This window comes from Ailuropoda melanoleuca, chromosome X (assembly GCF_002007445.2).
Source record: "Ailuropoda melanoleuca isolate Jingjing chromosome X, ASM200744v2, whole genome shotgun sequence".
NCBI classification, from domain to species: domain Eukaryota; kingdom Metazoa; phylum Chordata; class Mammalia; order Carnivora; family Ursidae; genus Ailuropoda; species Ailuropoda melanoleuca.
Genome location: NC_048238.1, coordinates 70,427,478 through 70,444,926, shown reverse-complemented (window position 1 = coordinate 70,444,926; position 17,449 = coordinate 70,427,478). Strand labels below are relative to the sequence as shown.

The following is a 17,449-nucleotide window of genomic DNA, read 5'->3' as shown; positions in this document are numbered from 1 at the left end:
GACTAATGTCATTTAGCAAAACATACTCTCCCTTCATCCACATCATTCCAAATGGCAAGATTCCATTTTTTTGATGGCTAATATTCCATTGTATATATATACCACACTTCTTTATCCATTCATCTGTCAATAGACATTTGGACTCTATTCATAACTTGGCTATAATTGATAATGCTACTATAAAATTTGGGATGCATGTATCACTTCCAATCAATATTTTTGCATCCTTTGGATAAATACCTAGTAATGTCATTGCTGAATAGAAGGGTAGTTGTATTTTTAACTTTTTGAGGAACCTCCATACTATTTTCCAGAGTGGCTGCAACAGTTTGCATTCCCACCAACAATGTTCAGACAGTTTCCCTTTCTCTGCATCCTTGCCAAAATTTATTTCCTGTGTTGTTAATTTTTGTGATTCTTAAAGGTGTGAGGTGATATCTAATTGTAGTTTTCATATGTTATTTCCCTAATGATGAGGGATGTTGATCATCTTTTCATGTTTCTGTCAGCCATATCTATGTCATCTTTGGAAAAATGTCTATTCATGTCTTCTGCCTATTTCCTAACAGGATTATTTTGGGGAGAATGTTAAGTTTAATAAGTTCTTTATACAATTTAGATACTAATCCTTTATCAGATATTTGCAAATATCAGTCATTTGTAAATATCTTCTTCCATTCTGAAGGTTGCCTTTTAGTTTGATTGTTTCCTTTGCTGTGCAGAAGGTTTTATCATGATGAAGTCCAAGTAGTTCATTTTTGCTTTTGATTCCATTAACTCCAGAGATGTGTCTAGTAAAAAGCTGTAGCAAGCAATGTAAAAGAGGTTGCTGCCTGTGTTCTTCTTCAGGATTTTGACGGTTTCCTTTCTCATGTTTAGGTCTTTCATCCATTTTTAATTTCTTTTTCTGTATTGTGTAAGAAAGTGGTCCAGTTTCATTTTCTTGCATGTGGCTGTTAAGTTTTCCCAACACCATTTGTTGAAGAGACTGTCTTTTTTCCATCGGCTATTCTTTCCTGTCTTGTCAAAGATTTCTTTTTTTTTATTTTAATTTTTTTTATATTATGTTAAAGATTTCTTGACCATATAGTTGTGAGTCCATTTCTGGGTTTTCTATTCTGTTCCATTGATCTATGTGTCTGTTTTGGTGCCAGACACATAGATGTTTGTTCCATTGATTTCACTATTCTGTTCCATTGATGTATGTGTTTGTTCTATGCAGTCTTGATGACTACAGCTTTGTAATATAGTTTGAAGTCTGGAATTGTGATACCTTCAGCTTTGCTTTTCTTTTTATACATTATTTTAGCTATTTGGGGTATTTTGTGGTTCCATGAAAATTTTAGGATTATTTGTTCTAGCTCTCTGAAAAGTGCTGGTGGAATTCTGGTAGGGATTGCATTAAATGTGTAGATTGCTTTGGGTAGTATAGACATTTTCACAATATTTGTTTTTCTAATCCATGAGCATGGAATATCTTTCCATTTCATAGTGTCATCTTCAATTTCTTTCATAAGTGTTCTATACTCTTCAGCATACAGATCTTTTATCTCTTCAGTTAGGTTTTTCCTAGGTATCTTATGATTTTTGGTGCAATTGTAAATGGGATCAATTCCTTGATTTATCTTTCTGCTGCTTCATTATTGGTGTATAAAAATGCAACCGATTTCTGTGTGTTGATTTTCTTTTCTTTTTTTTTTTTAAAGATTTTATTTATTTATTCAACAGAGATAGAGACAGCCAGCGAGAGAGGGAACACGCAGGGGAGTGGGAGAGGAAGAAGCAGGCTCATAGCGGAGGAGCCTGATGTGGGGCTCGATCCCATAACGCCGGGATCACGCCCTGAGCCGAAGGCAGATGCTTAACTGCTGTGCCACCCAGGCGCCCCTGTGTGTTGATTTTCTATCCTGTGACTTTACTGAATTCACGTATCAGTTCTAGCAAATTTTTGGTGGAGTTCCTTGGGTTTTCTACCTAAAGCATTACGTCCTCTGCAAAGAGTGAAAGTTTGACTACTCCTTCCCAATTTGAATGCCTGTTGTTTTCTTTTTTTTTCCTAGAACAATTCCATGTGTGTTTTATTTTTTTTGAGCGTTAATTGCAGTGTTTGATTTTAATTTTTTTTAATTTTTAATTTTTAATGTTTTTTTATTATATTATGTTGTTTCTTTTTGTTATCAGATTACTGAGGCTAAGACTTCCAGTACTATGTTAAACAGCAATGGTGGAAGTGGAGGTCCCAGTCTTGTTCCTGATCGTAGAGGAAAAGCTCTTCAATTTCCCCCCATTGTGAATGATATTAGCTGTGGGTGTTTTATATATGACCTTAATGATATTGAGGTATGTTCCCTCTATCCCAACTTTGTTGAGGGTGTTTTTCAAGAATGGATGCTGTATTTTGTCAAATGGTTTTTCTAGATCCATTAAGAGGATCATATGGTTTCTATCCTTTCTTTTTAAATTAATATGGTGTTTCATACTGATTGACTTGAGAATACTGAACAACTCTTACTGCCCAAGAATAAATATCACTTGATCATGATAAGTAATTCTTTTCATGTACTGTTGGATTCGATTTGCTAGTATCTTTTTGAGAATTTTTGCATCCACGTTCATCAAAGATATTGGCCTATAATTCTCTTTTTTACTGGAGTCTTTGTCTGGTTTGGGAATAAAGGTAATGTGGGCCTTATAGAAGGAGTTTTTATATCTATGAAATTTCTATGAAACAGTTTGCAAAGACTAGGTATTAATGCTTCTTTAAATGTTTGGTAGAATTCCCCTGGGAAGCTACCTGGCCTTGGACTTTTCTTTCTTGGGAGATTTTTGATTACTGATTCAATTTCATTGCTGGTTATCAGTCTGTTCAAGTGTTCTTTCTCTTCCTGTTTCAGTTTTGGTAGTTTATATGTTTCTAGGAATTTATCCATGTCTCTCAGATTGCCCAATTTGTTGGCACATAATTTTTCCTAATATTCTATTATGATTGTTAGTATTTCTGTGGTGTTGTTTGTGAACTCTCTTTTCTTATTCGTGATGTGATTTTATTTATTTGGATCCTTTCTCTTCTCTCCCTTTTTTTTTAAGATTGATTGATGATTGATTGATTTATCAGAGAGAGAGAATGAGATCACAAGCAAGGGAAGCATCACGCAGAGGGAGAAGTAAGCTCCCCTGATGCCAGACTTGATCCCAGGACCCTGGGATCATGACCTGAGCCAAAGGCAGAGACCTAACTGACTGAGCCACTCAGGCATCCGTCTCGCTCTCTCTCTTTTGATAAGTCAGCTGGGGGGTTTTCAATTTCTTTATTTTTTGCAAAGAACCAACTCTTGGTTTCTTTGTTCTACTGGGTTTTTTTAAATTTATGTATCATTTATTTCTGCTCTAATTTTTATTATTTTTCTTCTTCTGTTGGCTTTTGGCTTTATTCGCTGTTATTTTTCTAGCTCTTTTAGGTATAAGTTTAGGTTTTGTGTCTGAGTCTTTTCTTACATCTTGTATCTGAGTCTTTTCTTACACCTTGAGGTTGGCCTCTATTGCTATATACTTACCTCTTATGACCCCTTTCGCTGCATCCCAAAGGATTTGGAACATCATGTTTTCTGTTTCATTGGTTTCCATGTATTTTTTATTTCTTCTTCAATTTCCAGGATCACCCATTCATTCTTTAGTAGGATGTTTTTAACCTCCATGTATTTTTGATCTTCCCAAATTTTTTCTTGTGGGTGACTTCAAGGTTCATAGCTTTGTGATCAGAAAATATGCATGATATGATCTCAATCTTTTTGTGTTTTGAGGCCTGTTTTGGGACCCAGTATGTGATCTGTTCTGGAGAATGACCCATATGAACTCAAAAACAATGTGTATTCTGCTACTTTAGGATGAATTATTCTGAATATATCTGTTAAGCCATCTGGTCAAGTGTGTCATTCAAAACCATTGTTTCCTTGCTGATTTTCTGCTTAGATAATCTGTCCATTGTTGCAAGTGGAGTATTAAAGTACCTTTCCATTATTGAGTTACGATCCATGAGTTTCTTTATGTTTGTTATTAATTGATTTATATGTTTGGGCGCTCACGTGTTGTGGGCATAGCATTTGTGATTGTTTGATCTTCTTGTTGGATAGACCCCTTTTTATGCTATAGTGCTATTCTTCATCTTCTGTTATAGTCTTTGGTTTAAGATCTAGCTTGTCTCATATAAGCATGGCTACTCCAGCTTTCTTTTGACATCCATTAGCATGATATACGGTTCTCCAGCCCCTCACTTTCAATCTGCAGGTGTCTTTAAGTCTATAATGAGCCTCTTGTAAGCAACATATAGATGGGTCTTGTTTATTTATTTATTTATTTATTTATTTATTTATCAATTCTGACTTCCTGTGACTTTTGATTGGAGAACTTAGTGCATTTACATTCAGAGTGACTAGTGATAGATATGAATTTAGTGCCACTGTAGAACCTGTAAAGTCATTGTTTCTGGAGATTTTCTCTGTTCCTTTATAGTCTTTGTCAATTTTGGTCTTTCTTTCCCAAAGAGTTCCCCTTAAAACTTCTTGCAGGCTGGATTAGTGGTCACTAACTCCTTTAGTTTTTTTTTTGGTCTGGGAAACTCTTTATCTCCTTCTATTCTGAAAGACTGCCTTGCTAGATAAATTAGTCTTGGCTGCATATTTTTCCCATTCAGCCAGTTGTATATATCATGATACTGTCCTCTGTCCTGCCAAGTTTCTGTGGATAGGTCTGCTGCTAACCTTATCTGTCTTGCCCTGTGAGTTAGGGACTTCTTTACTCTTGCTGCTTTAAGGATTTTTTTTCCTTATCTGTATATTTTGCAAATTTTACTATATTGTTGACCTGCTTTTGTTGCTTTTAATGGAAGTTCTTTGTACCTCCTGGATTTGGATGTCTGTTTCCTTCCCCAGATTAAGACAGTTTTCAGCTATAATTTGCTTAAATAATTTGTCTTTTGTCCCCTTTTCCCTCTCTTTTTCCTCTGGGAGTCCTGTGATACCAATGTTATTATGCTTTATGGAGTTGCTGAGTTCCCTAAGCTTGCAATCATGATCCAATACTTTTCTTCCCCTCTTCATTTCAGCTTCATTATTTTCCATAATTTTATATTTTACATCACCTATTTGTTCCTCTTCTTCTTCCATCCTTTAGTGATTACATCCTGTTGGTTTCACATTTCAGTTATAGCATTTTTTATTTCAGCCTGACTAGGTTTTAGGTCTTTTATCTCCATGGTAAGGGACACCCTAGTGTTTTCTACACTTTTCTCAAGACCAGCAAATATCTTTATGATTCTGGTTTTAAATTTTGGTTCAGGCATATCCCTTATATCTATTTCAATTAGATCCCTGGCTTTTCTTATTTTTTCTTTTGGGATGAATTCCTCTATGTTAACATTTCGTCTTGATATGTCTTCTTCCATGTATTAGGAAAGCCTATTATGTTTCCTCATACTGAGAGTAACGGCTTTATGAAGAAGAGGTCATATACTGTCCAGGTCCTGGTGCTTCAGGCAATGTTTCTGGTGTATGCTGTGTACTCTACTATTGTGTTTTGGATGCTCTTTTCCTCAGGTCAGTGCTCTGCAAAGTTTCTCCTTGCCTGAGATCAGGAATGTTTGGACCTTGTCCAAAGTGTGTTGAGTCTTAACTAGGTGTGTTCTGGTCTGCTTGTTTAAAGATATCTGATGCTATTTCCACTAGAGGTGAATTGTGGAGCCCTCTGTGGTCAGTATACTTGGTGGGTGCAGGGGGTTTTTGCTGGTCTTCTGGGGGAGGAACTTGTTGCTCTGCTTCTCAGGCTCACTTGCCCTCACAAAGAAGCACTTGCAGAGCATAGGGGTGAGGGGCTTGGTATAAGTGGTGTATGTCACCACTGTTGGCCCTGTCCTGCTTATTGAAGTTAGTTTGTGCCAAAGTGTGGGGGAGGTAAATGTCCTAGATCCCTCCCTCCTTTCTGGAGAGGGGAGCTTACGCCCTCTGCTGTCCAGGAAGCCCTCACCGAAGAGTAAACAATTTCCCTTTCTGTGTCTCAGAAATCTCCCAGTTCTCTGCCTTCACCTATCTGTGTCCAGACCATCTTCCTACAATGGCAGTGCAGTGCTCCTGTGTTTTATTCCAGGCAGGCCAGCTGAATTTTAAAACTCCATACTTTAGGTACCTGGTGTGGTACAGACGTGTGCTGGTCCTCTGGGGAAGGGTCACACCATGCTGGGGCTAGTGCAGGTGTGTTCCAGAAGGGCAGGCACATCAATGCAGAGGAGCTTGGAATTTGGAGTAAAACACAACAAAAATCCAGTATTCAGGTCAACTGCCCTCAGCAGTTGTCTATGCACCTATGCTAAGGTGCAAGTGAGTATAATGGCACCTGCTGGCCCTTTGTTCATGGAATGGCAATGCTACCTCTTCCAGATGTTCCTGGGCTTCTCCTCTCCTTCTCCACAGCAGTGCCTGGCAGACTCAACATCAGCCATGGCATGGACCTCATGATAGTCAATGCCTTTGGGGAAGTGTTTTCCTTGTGTGATCTCCTGTGTGCTCTTCTCTCTCTCTCTCTACCATAGTGTGAAGTGAAATAGAGTGCTAAGAATGTTGCTATTAAGACCAGGAAATTACATATGGAAAAAAAACAAGGGGTTAAATATCGGTTCTTATGGGATTTTGATGTATCAAATGATATTTTAAAGGTAATATTTGGAGAAAAGATGTAAATTAAGTCTGATAAGAAACTTAAGAGCTATGATAATAAATCAGTTAGAGCGATCGGACAAACTGCTGAAGACAGAAATTAGATAAATATTTGTTTTAGTCACTAAAGGTGTGATAAAAGTAAGTGCAATCTAAAATCTACTTTTTTGGGTAAGTCTCAATTTGGTATTTTATGTTCATAATGATTGCTTAAAAATATTCATTTAAAGTATATTGTTTTGTTATAAATATAATAACACATATAAAAGTATTTAATAAACTATATAGTCCTATATAAATTCTTGACATTATATTAAGTGTTGTAAATTTATGAAAGGCATTTTATTGGAGGGGGCGTTCTGCTAGGTGAAAGGTAAATCATGAGAGAGAAAGTGGGTGGACACTTTGATTTGTAACCACCAGTACTGATTTCTGTAGACTAGTAAGATGAGAGACACGATTATGAAAACCACAAAATGATAAAGATGTTATTTTGTTAAGTGGCTATATATTTTAAAATATTTTATTGAGCAAGGGTCTCAGGCTTAAATCACATTAAACACTCAAGTTCAGTTGATAATTACCTATTGTGAATTTATAGAATTACACAATATATACCTTATAATGGGAAAATAATCTTTTTTTCATATTTCAGCATTTGTCTTCTGGCAAAAATGGCTGGCCTGAACAAAGGGAGTTTCAATGTTTTAGAAATTCTATACAGCAATGGTTCAAAGTTGTTAGTTCTACATTCCAAACAGTAAATTTAATTTTTTTTCCTCCTATTTTCCTTGGATTCGGTTATCCATTTTCTACTGAAAGAACCTCTCTAAAAAGAATATTTTCATTTCATTGGACAAACATTTAATGCCTGTGGCATTATAGTAAAATGATTCAAACTGGCTTGAGAAAGGAAGGAGAAAGAGTAGAATTCCTAATTCTCTGCACTTCAGACTTCTCAATTATATCCTGTTTTATTTATGAAAATTTGGTGATGGGGTGAGGACAGAAATCTTTTTTCCTTAGGGATAAATGATGACAGATAAGAGACACAGTTACTCTTCTCTATGTGATATATAATAAGATATAGGGGATAAATGAAGCTTTAATAGGCAAATGTTAAAATTAGGTACTACTACATTTAGGACTGATCAATATGATTTCGTTTGTTTTTAGTCATGTTTCATATGAACATTTGGGTCTTAGAGTTTGAGGTTTAGCTAGTTTACTTGGTATGCCATGAAGCATGATTAAGACCTATTATAAAAAAGTATAGACCTTTAAGCTGTTGGAATCAATAGCAATAACAATGCTTTACATTCATATAGTGCTTTACAGTATACACAATTTCTTACAATGATCACATCCAGAATCTTCACAACAGTAATGGAAGTAGTTACATTACAGTCAAATGGTATTGAAGTCCTTTGAAATCATAGGTCTAGAATTGAATCTTGGCTCTGTTACATTTTTTTATTTAAGTTTGAGCAAGTTATTTAATCTCTTTGAACACCGGTTTTGTGTATTTCATAAAATGAGAATGATAATTAAAAATCCATCCAGTACAGTTGTTATGGGGAAACCATGATCACATATATTTATAGCACCTGATTCCAAACAGTTGATATATATTGCTGTATAAGCAGAGCAGATTTGTTTAATCTCCATCTACAAGTAGAATATTGGAGGCTTTCAGAGGTTGTGACTTGCCCAATGTTCAACAAGGGCTTGAAATCATATTTGGACTTTAATTCCAAAGCTTTACATTACACCACTCTCCCTATAATAGAGCTTCTATAATTTGGAATGAGGTCAATGAAACATTGAAATTATTTCATTTAATATGATTTACTTTTTTATGCTCCACTGTATGGTTATAGTCACCTGCCTATAAGGTTTTTTCTTCTTTCTTATTTAAGTATTACCAATCATGGATGGATTTCCTGCAGTTCTAAACAACCAGTACAATGTGGTGGAAGTGGTATGTCTGCCTTCTAAGGATGGTTCATAAAAGGTAATAAGGCTTTAGTAAAGTTGTCATTTATTAATTTTTTAAAATTTTTTATTTTGTTAGTCACCATACAGTAAATCCTTAGTTTTTGATGTAGTGTTCCATGATTCATTGTTTGCGTGTAACACCCAGTGCTCCATGCAATTCATGCCCTCCTTAATACCCATCACCAGCCTATCCCAATCCCCCACCCACCTTCCCTCTGAAGCCCTCAGTTTGTTTTCCAGAGTCCATAGTCTCTCGTGGTTCATTCCCCCTTCTGTTTATCCCCCCCCTTCATTCTTCTCTTCCTTCTTCTACCGCTCTCCCTGCTATTTCTTATATTCCATAAATGAGTGAAACATTTATTTTTTAACTTGAGGATTAGAAGATGAGAGTTTTGGTTAAGGCATGAGCATGTGACTATAATATAAGTTCTTCTATAATTCAGTGAAACAACTTCGGTTGAGCCCTATCAAAAACAGCAATGAAAACTAATATTTTTTAAAGATACTTAATCTTGCCAGTGATGGGTATTAAGAAGGGCACATATTGTATGGTGCACTGGGTGATATAAGCAAATAATGAATCATGGAACATTGCATCAAAAACTGGGGATGTACTGTATGGTGACTAATATAACAAAATAAAAATTATAAAAAATAAAGATACTTAATCTTATTAAATCTTCATGCAAAATCTGCAAGGCAAGCATATTGTTGCCATCATCCCCACTTTGAAAACAAGAAAACTAAAACTCAAACAGTTTAGGAAACATTCCCAAAGTTTCATAGTCTAACTCCAAAACTTGAGCCTTTTCAACTCAAACCTCCAACTGCCACAGCTGTAGAATAGGCCAGTTATCTTTTTATTTATAATTTTTATGTTTTCTTCCACTTGCCACAGGTAGTATTGTTGGACTAGAGAGATCATGTCCATGTCTTCCAGAGGTAGAGAAGGAAATAAAGAGAATAGCTGGGAAAATGTACATAGCTGAATGCAAACAATTTCACACTACTGGAAATATGAAGAGTCATAAATATTTCTTTTATTTTTCTATTCCAAACCTATAAAAAAATCTTTCCTCTATGATCCTATTAACATAATTAAATTCAATCCCTCTGAAAATGGAAGATCTTTTGCATGCTACACAAAATAAGAGAGGACTGCCTTGGTTTTAGGGAATCGCTGTTGTGAATTGCAATCTGAGGTCTATAAGTTTCCTGTGTTGATGTTTTCAAGCTGTAGTCTATGATTTTTAAATTTTCTGTTGGGAATATCTGCATTTGTAGTCTACTATATGCAAGACTGTATGCTGAAGTCTAGGTTTGTCATATATATGTTTTGAGATTCAATGTGTATTTGAAAATTTACTAGTTTACTGGGCCAAAGCATAAACTATAGTTGACTTGCAGACTGAAGCCTTGGCTGGTGGAAGAATTTGAAATTAAGTATTAATGATATTTGGTGTACAGCATACTTTCTTTGAAAGCCACTGTTGGAGTCTTCAGTCATGTTTGTATTTGTATGAAAATGTAAATAAGCTACTATTTCCAAATGAAATGCCCTATCTTTAATATATATATATATATATATATATATATATATATATATTGGCAGAAGAAACTAGAACATTTCATTTGGTTAGACAAAATAAGTCTTATGCTTTTAATTTACCTTTTGGTATACTGACTTTTAAACATTTTTTATTATGATACATATTAAGAAACAAAATTTATCCCAATACTCAGTACACAAGTGCATACATAACTGAAACAAAACTTTTGGGGAACAATAATTCCCTTGTTAATTAATATGTTCTTTTATACTCATATTTTATTACATTTTAGCCTCATCTAGTCAAGTCTGTTCCATTTCAAAAAATACTACTAATCAGATTAGGTTTTCTTGGTGTTGAGTTGTATAAGTTCATTATATATTTTAGATATTAACCCCTTATCAGATATATTACTTGCAAATATCTTCTCTTATTCAATAGATTGCCTTTTTGTTTGTTGATAATTTCCTTCACTGCGCAAAGGCTTTTTACTTTGATGTGGTCTCATCAGTTTATTTTTTACTTTAGTTTCCCTTGCCTTAGGAGACATATCTAGAAAAACGTTGTTGCAACTGATGTCAAAGAAATTACTGCCTATGATCTCTTCTAGGATTTTTATGGTTTCAGGTCTTACATTTAGGTCTTTAATCCGTTTTGAGTTTATTTTTGTGTATGGTGTTAGAAAATGGTTCAATTTCCCAGTGTCCAGAGTCTCCCATGCTTTGTCTCCCTCTCTGATTTGTTCCCATTCACTTTTCCCTCCCTTCCCCTGTGGTTCTCTGCACTATTCCTTATGTTACACATATGAGTGAAACCATATGATAATTGTCTTTCTCTGCTTGAATGATTTCACTTAGTATAATCCCCTCCAGTTTCATCCATGTCAATGCAACTAATGAATCATCGAACACTACATCAAAAACTGTATGGTGACTAATACAATACAATAAAAAAATTAAAATAAAAAAAAAGGAACCAGGTAGTTAAAACATCTCTGAAGGCATTAAAAATGCTAATGAGGAGGAAAAAAAACTAATTATGTACTTTATGCTGGCTAACTGAACATAATTAAAAAAAAAGAAAAGAAATAGTTCGGTTTCATTCTTTTATATGTAACTGTTCAATTTTCCTAACACCATTTATTGAAGAGACTGTCTTTACTGTATATTCTTGCCTTCTTTTCATAGATCAATTGACCATATAAGTGTGGGTTTATTTTCTGGTCTTTCTATTCCATTTCATTGATATATGTGTCTATTTTTGTGCCGGTAGCATACTGTTTTAATTACCATAGTTTTGTAGTATATCTTGAAATCTGGGATTGTGATACTTCCAGTTTTGTTCTTTTTCAAGATTGCTGGATAAAGAAGATGTGGTTCATATATATAATGGAATATTACTCAACCATCAGAAAGGATGAATATCTACCATTTACATCAACATGGATGGAACAGGAGAGTATTATGCTCAGTGAAATAAGTCAGTCAGAGAAATACAATGATCATATGGTTTCACTCATATGTGTAACATAAGGAATAGTGCAGAGGACAATGGGGGAAAGAGGGAAAACTTAATGGGAGGAAATCATTGAGGGAGACAAACCATATGAGACTCTTGACTCTGAAACAAACTGAAGGTTGTGGAGAGGGAGGCGGATGGAGGGTTGGGGTAACTGNTTGTGGAGAGGTTATGTTTCACTCATATGTGTAACATAAGGAATAGTGCAGAGGACAAATGGGGGAAAGAGGGAAAACTTAATGGGAGGAAATCATTGAGGGAGACAAACCATATGAGACTCTTGACTCTGAAACAAACTGAAGGTTGTGGAGAGGGAGGCGGATGGAGGGTTGGGGTAACTGGGTGATGGGAGTTAGGGAGGGCACATGATATGATGAGCACCAGGTGTTATATTCAACTAATGAATCATTGAACATTATATCAAAAACTAATGATGTACTATGTGGTGGCTAACTGAACATAATAAAAAAGAAGTATCCATTTTTACTGTAACTGACATGGCCAAATTATCTTAGCTGATTGAGTTGAAATTAAAAAAAAAAAGAATTTCTTTGACTTTTTTGGGGTCTTTTGTGGTTACATTAAAATTTTAAGAAAGCTCGTCCTAGTTCTGTAAAATTTTTGTGATATTTTGGTAGGGATTGCATGGATCTATAGATTGCTTTGGTAGTATGGAAATTTTAATAAAATTAATTCTTCCTATCCGTGAGGATGGAATATCTTTCCATTTGCTTGTGTTTCCTTCATTTTCTTTTATCAGTGTTTCATACTTTTCAAAATCCAAGTTTTTACCTCCCTGGTTAAGTTTGTTCCTATGTTTGTTCTTCTTTTTAATGCAATTGTAAATGGACTATTTTCTTAGTTTTTTTGCTTCTTCTTTGTTATCCACATATAGAAATGCTATTGGTTTCTGGGTATTAATTTGTATCTTGTGACTTTATTGAATTCATTTCAGTTCTAGTAGGGTTTTTTTTTTTTTGGTGGCGGAATAAGAGTTTTTTATGTATAGTATCATGTCATCTGAAGACAATGACAGTTTAATTTCTTCTTTACCAGTATGGATGTTTCTTAATTCTTTTTCTTGTCTGATTGCTGCAGTTACGACTTCCAATATCATGTTGAATAAAAGTGGCAAGAGTGGACATTCTTGTCTTGTTCCTGACTTTAGGAGAAAAGCTCTGTTTCTCCCCATTGAGTATGATATTAACTATGGGTTTTTCATATGTAGTCTTTATTATATTGAGGTATGTTTCCTCTAAACTCACTCTGTTGAGTGTTTTTAATCATTGATGTTGAATTTTGTCAAATGCATTTTCTGCCTTGATTGAGATGATCATATAAATTTTTATCCTTTATCTTACTAATGTGATGTATCACATTGATTGATTGCAAATATTGAACTATCCTTGCATCCCCCAAATAATTTTACTTGATCATGGTGAATAATCATTTTTATGTATTGTTGAATGCAGTGTGCTATTATCTTGTTGAGGATTTTCTGGCATCTATGTTCATCAAGGATATTGGTCTCAAGTGCTTTTGTTTGTTTGTTCTTTTGTTTTTGTGATGACTTTGGTTTGGTAGCAAGGTTATGGTAATGCTGCCATCCTAGCATTTATTTGGAAACTTTCCTTCCTTTTCCAGTTTTTGGAATACTATGAAGAAAACAGCTACTAACTCTTTATTTTTTTTTGTTTTTTTTTGTTTGTTTTTTATTTTTTTCATAATAATATCTTTTCATTATATTATGTTATTCACCATACAGTACATCCCTGGTTTTTGATGTAAAGTTCGATGATTCATTAGTTGCGTATAACACCCAGTGCACCATGCAATATGTGCCCTCCTTACTACCCATCACCAGCCTATCCCATTCCCCCACCCACTCCCCTCTGAAGTCCTCAGTTTGTTTCTCAAAATCCATAGTCTCTCATGCTTCATTTCCCCCTTCTGATTACCCCCCTTCTTTATCCCTTTCTTCTCCTACCGATCTTCCTAGTTCTTATGTCCATAGATGAGAGAAACCATATGATAATTGTCTTTCTCTGCTTGACTTATTTCACTTAGCATTATCTCCTCCAAGCCCTCTCCATGTTGCAGCAAATGTTGAGAAATCGTTCTTTTTGATAGCTGAATAATATTCCATTGTATATACGGACACATCTTCTTAATCCAGTCATCTGTTGAAGGGCATCTCAGCTCCTTCCACGGTTTAGCTATTGTGGACAATGCTACTATGAACATCGGGGTGCATATGGCCCTTCTCTTCACTACATCTGTATCTTTGGAGTAAATACCTAGTAGTACAATGGCTGGATCATAGGGTAGCTAACCAGCCCTACAGGAGATATTAAGGGGGGTTCTATAAAAGTAAAAAGGCCCCAAGAGTGATACAGAATGGAAAGCCACAATCTATAGAAACAAAGACTTTACAGGCAACATGGCATCATTAAAATCATATCTCTCAATAATCACTCTCAACGTCAATGGCCTAATTGCTCCCATAAAATGCCACAGGGTTGCAGATTGGATAAAAAGACATGACTGATCCATTTGCTGTCTGCAAGAGACTCATTTTGAACCTAAAGATACATCCAGACTGAAAATAAAGGGATGGAATATCATCTTTCATGCCAATGGACCTCAAAAGAAAGCTGGGGTAGCAATTCTCATATCAGACAGATTGGATTAATCTAAAGACTACAATTAGAGACACAAAAGGCCACTATAGTATTCTTAAAGGATGTATCCAACAAGTGGATATGACAATTATAAATATGTATGCCACCAACAGGGGAGCAGCAAGATACACAAGCCAACACTTAACCACAATAAAGAGACATATAGATAAAAATACGTTAATAGTAGGGGACGTCAACACTCCACTATCAGCAATAGATAGATCGCCTAAGCAGAAAATCAACAAAGAAACAAGAGCTTTGAATGCCATACTCGATGAGTTGGACCTCGTAGATATATATAGAACACTACACCCCAGAACCAAAGAATATTCATTCTTTTCTAATGCCCATGGAACATTCTCAAGAATAGAGCATGTTCTGGGTCACAAAACAGGTCTCAACCGATACCAAAAGACTGAAATTATTCCCTGCATGTTCTCATACCACAGTGCCTTGAAATTGGAACTCAACCACAAGGAAAAATTTGGAAGAAACTCAAACACTTGGAGACTAAGAACCATCCTGCTCAAGAATGATTCGATAAACCAGGAAATCAAAAATCAATTTAAACAATTTATGGAGACCAACCAGAATGAAAACACAACAGTCCAAAACCTATGGGATACTACAAAGGCAGTCCTAAGGGGGAAATACATAGCCATCCAAGCCTCACACAGAAGAAGAGGAAAATCTAAAATGCAGTTTCTATATTCTCACCTCAAGAAGCTGGAACAGCAACAGAGGGACAGGCCTAATCCACGCATGAGGAAGCAGTTGACCAAGATTAGAGCAGAAATCACTGAATTAGAAACCAGGAGTACAGTAGAGCAGATCAACAGAACTAGAAGCTGGTTCTTTGAGAGAATTAATAAAATTGACAGACCACTGGCAAGACTTATCCAAAAGAATAGAGAAAGGACCCAAATTAATAATATTGTGAATGGGAAGGGAGAGGTCACAACCAACACAAATGAAATCGGAAGGAGTATTAGAAACTTTTATCAAAGGATTTATGCCATAAATTAAGCAATCTGGAAGAGATGGAGGCCTTCCTGGAAACCTATAAACTACGAAGACTGAAACAGTAAGAAATTGATTTTTTAAACAGACCAATTAATTATGAAAAGATTGAAACAGTGATTAAAAACCTTCCAAAAAAAAAATGCCAAGGCCTGATGGTTTTCCCGGGGAATTCTACAAACCACTCTTGAAAGACATTGAAGAAGACACAAAAAGATGTAAAAATATTACATGCTCATGGATAGGAAGAATTAACATAGTAAAAATGTCCATGCTACCCAGAGCAATCTACACTTTCAAAGCCATCCCGATCAAAATACCAATGACATTTTTCAAAGAACTGGAACAAACAGCCCTTAAATTTGTGTGGAACCAGAAAAGGCCCTGAATCGCCAAGGAATTGTTGAAAAGGAAAAACAAAGCTGGGAGCATCACATTCCCGGATTTCAAGCTATACTACAAAGCTGTGATCACAAAGAAAGCATGGTACTGGCACAAAAACAGACACATAGACCAATGGAAAAGAATAGAGAACCCAGAAATGGACCCTTGGCTCTTTGGGCAACTAATCTTTGATAAAGAAGGAAAAACCATCCAGTGGAAAAAAAGACAGTCTCTTCAGTAAATGGTGCTGGGAAAATTGGACAGCTACAAGCAAAAGAATGAAACTTGACCACTTTCTCACACCGTACACAAAGATAAACTCCAAATGGATGAAAGACCTCGATGTGAGACAGGAATCCATCAAAATCCTAGAGGAGAACATAGGCAGCAACCTCTACGATATCAGCCACAGCAACCTTTTTCATGACACATCTCTAAAGGCAAGAGAAACAAAAGATAAAATGAACTTGTGGGACTTCATCAAGATAAAATCTTCTGCACGGCCAAGGAAACAGTCCAAAAAACGAAGAGGCAGCCCACAGAATGGGAGAGTATATTTGCAAATGACACTACAGATAAAAGACTGGTATCCAAGATCTACAAAGAACTTCTCAAACTCAATACACGAGAAGCAAATAAACAAATCAAAAAATGGGCAGAAGATATGAACAGACACTTTTCCAATGAAGACATACAAATGGCTAACAGACACATGAAAAAATGTTCAAAATCATTAGCCATCCGGGAAATTCAAATCAAAACCACACTAAGATACCACCTTATGCCAGTTAGAATGGCTAACTATCTAAATATCTGGTAGAATTCACCTGTGACTCCATCTGATCCTGGACTTTTTTTTTTTGGTAGTTTTTGAATATACATTTAATTTTGTTACTAGTAATTGATCTGTTCTGATTTTTTATTTCTTTCTGACTCAGTATTGGAAGACTGTGTTTCTAGGAATTTATCCATTTCTTCTAGATTGTCCAGTTTTGGAATATAATTTTTCATAGTATTCTGTTATAATTCTTTCTGTTTCTGTGGTGTCAGTTTTTGCTTCTCCTTGTTTCTGATTTTATTTATTTGAATCCTTGCTCTTTTTTTCTTCTTGAGTCTGATTAAGAGTTTATCAATTTTTTTTAACTTTTCCAAGAACCAGCTCTTTGTTTCATTGATTTTTCTATTGACTTTTTAGTCTATATATCATTTATTTCTGTTCTGATCTTTATTATTTCCTTCCTTCTACTCACCTCGGGCTTTACTTGTTCTTCTTTTTCTAGTTCCTTTATGTGTAAGGTTAGATTGTTTATTTGAGCTTTTTCTTTTCTCTTGAGGTGGGCTTTTATTGCTATCTATTTCCCCTTAGAACTGCTTTTGCTGTGTCCCAAAGATTTTGAACGTTTTTTTTTTCTTTTTCATTTGTCTTCATGTATCTTTTTAATTTATTCATTGACCAATTGCTTGTTTAGTAGTATGTTTTTTAGCCTCCACAGGTTCATATTTTCTCCATTTATGTATTTATTTTTTTGTAATTGATTTCTAGTTTCATGCTGTTGTGGTCAGAAAAGATGCATGGTATGATTTAAGTCTTCTT

The 17,449-nt window shown here is 35.3% G+C and overlaps 1 pseudogene; it reads right to left on the bottom strand.

The window, feature by feature from the left end:
* The window catches only part of LOC105240955, a 67,889-nt pseudogene extending 55,002 nt beyond the window's left edge, over window positions 1–12,887 (bottom strand).
* Window positions 12,888–17,449: the final 4,562 nt, after the last annotated feature.